We start from the raw sequence: 6,000 nt of genomic DNA on the forward strand, positions 1-6,000 counted from the left end.
ATTCTTGTGACATATTGAACAGATGATGCTCATTTTCATTCAGCAAATAGAGAAAACTTAAGAATGAAGTGAAACATTTACCTGTCACTGAATGCTATTTCTTACATCCCTATAGAAATTGATACTCCTACACATTCCGTCCACACAGCCAGTTAGCATAAGCATCCTAGTTTATGATTCAGAGAACTAATTTCCCAGATATTAAAAATGCTCTTTTGGAGAAAATATATCTAGACTCCAATTTTGGCTTTATCGCTTATAAACTCTTTGACTTAGGAAAAATTTACAGTTGCTAAACCTCAATTACCTCATCTGTTAAGTAGGAACAATAATAGGAAGTATCTAATAATAACGTGAGATTTAAATATCGTATACAGGTTACTTAGCACACTAATTGGCCCATTAATTTTTCAATAGATGTTGAATTTTATTCAAGGATTTTGATGATCATTGGGCATAAAAATACCCCAAGCTTGCTCTGACCTATTACACCAGTGAAATACATGTGGAGATTTGGTAGCACCCATTGATTTTCACCCAAAATTCCGAAGTCAATTCTTCCTTCATAAATTCTACAAATTATAAATCTTTACATAATCTCTTTAAATGTTACTGTGCATCCAGCACTAATCATCTATTGCAACTTAACTGACCGTTAAATTATGGTTTCTTACATCACAAATGTTAAGAAAAATCTTCCACTTAAAAGGGGTAATGCAAGCTTTTTTGCATCGTGTAACTTAAGGAGGATTTTCTCTGCAAAGCCTCTCCTGTGGGGTGCTCTCTTCTGTGTTGGGGTGTGTATAGTGGGTGACACATAAGTAGGGAAGCAGGTTTTGATTGGCACTTGTGAAAATGGCAGAGAGAGAAGGACACTTTCCTATGTGTATGTTATAACTATCTGATAATTGTTTTCAGTAAAAGTTCTGCAGTGGATATAATGCCTTTGATTCAACCTATTTGAAAACTAGTGTCTTGACTCTTATACTCAAGCCCTGGCAGAGCTATTCATCAATTATTTATGCCTTTACAAAAAAATCTGATAGATTTCTGCTGAGTCAGTCTTAAGGACATGTAGAACTAGTGGGCATAGGGGAGAATTAAGGAGCAATAGCTTATCATTATGTCACTTAGAACATAATTCGTATGGGCAGGGACTTTGCGAATAGACATAACTATGTTTGAATTCTGGTTTCAAAACTCACTATTTAGTTGTCTCTGGGTAGGGTAGTTTATACTCCTCACCTTAGTTTATTCATCCATGTAGTATGAATAGCAAAACTTTATTTTGACAAGGTTTTTATTTTTATAAAGTTTATGAAAATACAAATTTCTATTTTCACAAGGTTGGTAAAAGTAATAAATTAAGTAGTGAATGTACAGTGCTTGATACACAATGCTTGGTGGGTAATAAGAACTCAAAAATAGTAGCTGGCTTACTATGTCAGAGACAAGTAATCAAGGAGAGTTATAAGAAAGAACAGATGAGGTGAAGGAGAAAGCAAAAAAAAAAGTCAGAATCAGGCAAAAGATGATTCAAACAGTGTTCTAGAAGATTGTCCAGCCTCTGCAAGGTGAGCAGAATAAGGGTCATGACGCATTCAGCAGGGCATTAAAAAAACCCTGATGACTTGCCATTACTGCAATTCAAGACGACATAACGCAGACTTCTTATACACTCCCTAAGTACTCCCCTGTGCTAAACTTCCCATTATCACTGACACTCCTCTCTTCTCCTCCACTTATCAAAGCATTGATCTTTCAGTCATTTTTGATTTATAGAAATCCTTTGCAACTCATTTGCAATCAGCCAAACCTACTTTTTATATTTTCTGGTGCTGCCTATCTCCACATGACCTTTGCACAGTTCTTAGAAGCACCACAAGGCAGGGAGTTGTGAGAGCTGGATTCAAACCTCAACTAGTAGACTAGTAGCAGAAGTATGTCTGCTTCCTACATATTAAATGGGAGTAGTAATCAAGAGAGCTCAATTTCATGGAATAGTACAGGCATTAGATATGATTACAGATTGGAAAGTTCTATAAGTATTGGGCATTACCATTACCATCATCATTATGGTGAATCTTTTGTTCATGGTAACTTTGCCTCAATTTCTTCAGGCCTTGATGTCTTCATCTGGAAGAAAAAAAAAAATTTTGTAAAACCTGCCCCTTGTGTTATCCTAAGTCTCAAAAGCAATAAAGCATGAAGACATGTTTCCTAAATTGTAAAGCAGTTTATGTAAGTGAGCATTGCTAGTTACTTCAAGAACTTTAATGGAAATATGCCATAGATGTTGAACAAAATAAAGTACTATTTTGAGTGACAAATCGCTTCTAATGCACGAAGCTTAAACGGTCGCTCTAGTCATATACATGTGTGTGTGAATACATTTGCCCATCAAAATATCTGGTTAGAGTTATTTATGATAAATTTAAAATTTATTTTTTTCTTGACACTGCAAGTAAATCCATAGATTCTTTTTTTTTAATCTATGAAAAATGTATGAATATGTTGTTGGAATCATGTTGGAAAGCAGTGTGTTGTACAGGTTTAATCCTGACAGCCTATGTTTAGGTGTTCAATTTACTCTAATGGTCCTACTTTTAGACCAAACTGCACATTACTAGCCAAACACCATTTGCTATTTCACGTAGTAGAGGTTTGCCCTGACTTAGCCCATTCTTGGAGACTCCATAATCAGAAATTTTGAGTTTAAAATTGAACTGTATCCCAAATTAACATAACCTGACAGACTAAAAATTAGTTCCTATCAATCTGCAGATGCAGATATTTAAATATAAATTATAATTAAAATGAAATTAAATAAAAATTCAGGTCCTCGGTCATACAGGTCATATTTCGCATGCACAGTAGCCACATGAGCCTAGTGGTTACCACGTTGGAGAGCACAAATACAGAAATTTCCATCAATGCCAAAAGTTTTACTAAAGAGTGCTGCTATAGACAGATATTTGAAATTATATTGGGTGAGTATCCAGAAACTTTATTGCATTTGCATGTCCCCACCAAATTCTCAAGTTTAAGAAAAGGAGGAGGAGATCTTGTATATAGTTTTTAGCTGTATTGGAAATTTGTCAAATTTAGTTTTCTATAAGAAAGATGTGATGATATCTGCCTTATATTTAATTCTTGCATATATAATAACATACAGAAATTATAAAATATATTTGAAATAGTAAAACCACATATTTATATATATCTTGTTTTTAACATTTAATTTTATCTTGCAAAGGTAATTTTAAAACATTCCATGTATTTCAATATTTAGATTCTGGTCAAATTATCATGTATCATTTTGATGTTAGATCAGAAGAACATTTACTTAGTCGTTTCTACAGATGAGACAACTAACAAAATTAAAGATAACATACTAAGTACTGCATTTTTATGATCAATATTTCCTGGGGAAAAAAAGCATCAAATGCCAATGAAATGCTCCACTGGACATTTTAACCTACTTTTATATCTTTAGAAACATTTAATTCATTGAGTTGTTCACCTGACATTTTTACAGATTGCTTTGATTGTAAAAACGTCATTTTAAAATGACGTTTTTACACTCTCTCGGTCTTAAAAACATCAAATGGGGGATAATTCTTCATTTAAAGTTATTAAACACGGCTATAATCATAAAAATGTCATTTTAAGATAATTCTTCATTTGACCTTTTTTACACTTAGCTGCTCTTTTCTTTTCTTCCTTAAAAATTTGATATTAGAAATGAAAGTTAATAGAATTTGAAGGCTGTACTTAAAAATTTAAATGAGGATTTTACTGCTAATGTTGCCATGATCCTCAGGGAACGATCTTACTACAGATCCCTACCCATTACAGTTCTGGGTGTTATTGGTGGAGTATGTACGTGCATGCATGTATGTGTGTGCGTGTGTTTGTGTGCATGTAAATCAAGCCATGCTTACTTGTGTCTTCTCACAAATAATCTATGACTCTTTACAACTTTCAGCTTCATTATTACACTTTCGTGGTATATTACTCTCTACAGGCAAATCACACAATAGCCATTTTCTTTCAGTTATGGTGACTTTGAATATAATTTTGAAGTCATGCAATTGTGACAACTGCTTGGATACAGGATATACTTTTACACTAACTCTGTGCATTACTGAACTTTAAATAATTTTTATTTCGTTTGTATACATCCTTGTACAGAAAGCACAGAAAGAATGGTGTTCGATATTTGTGTTTATTCAATGCGTTTTTAGTATGCAATAAATATGCTCATATGTTGAGTTAATAAAATAATAATGATGATAATAATAATAATAATAACATTCTGAGCACATATTTTATGCCAGGCACCCGTGTGAGAATTTACACTTGCATTTATTAATTCTCATAACAATCCTGTGTGGTATATATTATTGACTTACCCCTAGGGACAATGGATCCCAAAAGGAGTGGAACCAGAATTTGAAAGCAGGCAGGCAGAAACACTAAGATATATTAGCTCTTAGGGTTTTTCTTAAATGCTACTTTCATTTGTATAGTGGGACATGCAGAATTTATGGCAAGAGATGGGCTTTAGAAAGGGAGATTCTAAGAAGGCACCTAAAAGCATCTTTTTTCTCCTTCTCTTATTTCAGCTACAAGCCATTATCCTCTTGGAAGCCAAGCAGGTACTGAGACAGACAGGCAGCTAGGACATAAAACCTACAAGAGAGACAATGAGTTCAGGTTTTCCCTGCTCTGAAAGATCTGAGTCTCTGGGAACCACTGAAAAGGTACCAGACGGCAAGGATCTTTCGAGGGTAAATTCTGGTGAGGATTTAGCCAATGGACACCATTGGATCCTCCAAAGAAAGGCTGATATAGAGCATCTTAACTGCACTCTTCACTTCCCAGGGAATCAAGGAAGGTCAGAACAGATGATTTGAGTATTTTTTACTCTATAATCTGAGAGGAGCCTCTTCCTGGTATCTAAAGAGAGGACTAATGACCTGCCTTCTGTTATATCCCCAGTTCACAATAGCGTGGGGCATCCTGGCTCCCCCATCTTTGATAGAGATTTTATTTAGTGTTCCTTAGCAGGTGGATCTGAGACCTAAAACCAACAGGGATAAATAACAACTCAAAAAAAAAAAAAAAAGAGATCCATAAGCTAGAAAGAGGAAGAATAAATAAAAATTAAGACAGTTCCACGAAAAGTAGACTTGCTAGAAAAGGCAAATGTAAACCTAAGCAACAAAAATGGTATTACTATTTAAGGAGAATCAAGTCTAGTGAACATAAGAAAAAAAATCTTTGTGGAAGTGAAGAGAAAGATTTTCAAAAGTTAAAATTTTTTAGAGAAAATTTAAAGAAAAGAAGATTATCATTGAGATTCAAGTTAGTGTCTTGGAAGATCAATTTAAAGAGGCAAGCAATGAAAAAAATCACCCTAAACTAAAGAAAGTGCTCAATCTACATCCTGAATAATCTTACAAAGCATAGATTTTGATGAGAAAACACACTTTTAGGCATTTAATAGTAAAATCCTTGCACCCCAAAACCAAGAAAAAAAATCTCACAAGCTTTCAAAGTGAAATAAAAATTACTTATTCAAGAAAGATAATTAGATCATCATAGACATTCCATCTGCAACTCCTCAGCCTTGAAGATGGAGAGATAACATCTTTAGACTATTGAGAGAACAGTTGTCAAGCCCAAAATAATGATATCATTCAACTACCAGGAAATTATAAGCAGATATGCATTAAATAAGAGTATATATTAACTACTGAGAGAAAACGGACATACCAAAGCGTGCTAACCAAACAACAAATGGATCAGGATAAAGACCACAAGGTACAGAAAACCAAAAAGGGGGGAAAATCAGTGAGCCATGAAACATTATCCTTCCACTACATTTCCTCTATTCTTTGCTTTTACTTTTTTCTAACTGTCTATATATGGTTAACCAAAGATAATTATAAGAGAATAGAATGTGTAAAATAAATGTTAATATAAATCCTTGAA

Source organism: Diceros bicornis, chromosome 33 (genome assembly GCF_020826845.1).
Source record: "Diceros bicornis minor isolate mBicDic1 chromosome 33, mDicBic1.mat.cur, whole genome shotgun sequence".
Classification (NCBI taxonomy): Eukaryota; Metazoa; Chordata; class Mammalia; order Perissodactyla; family Rhinocerotidae; genus Diceros; species Diceros bicornis.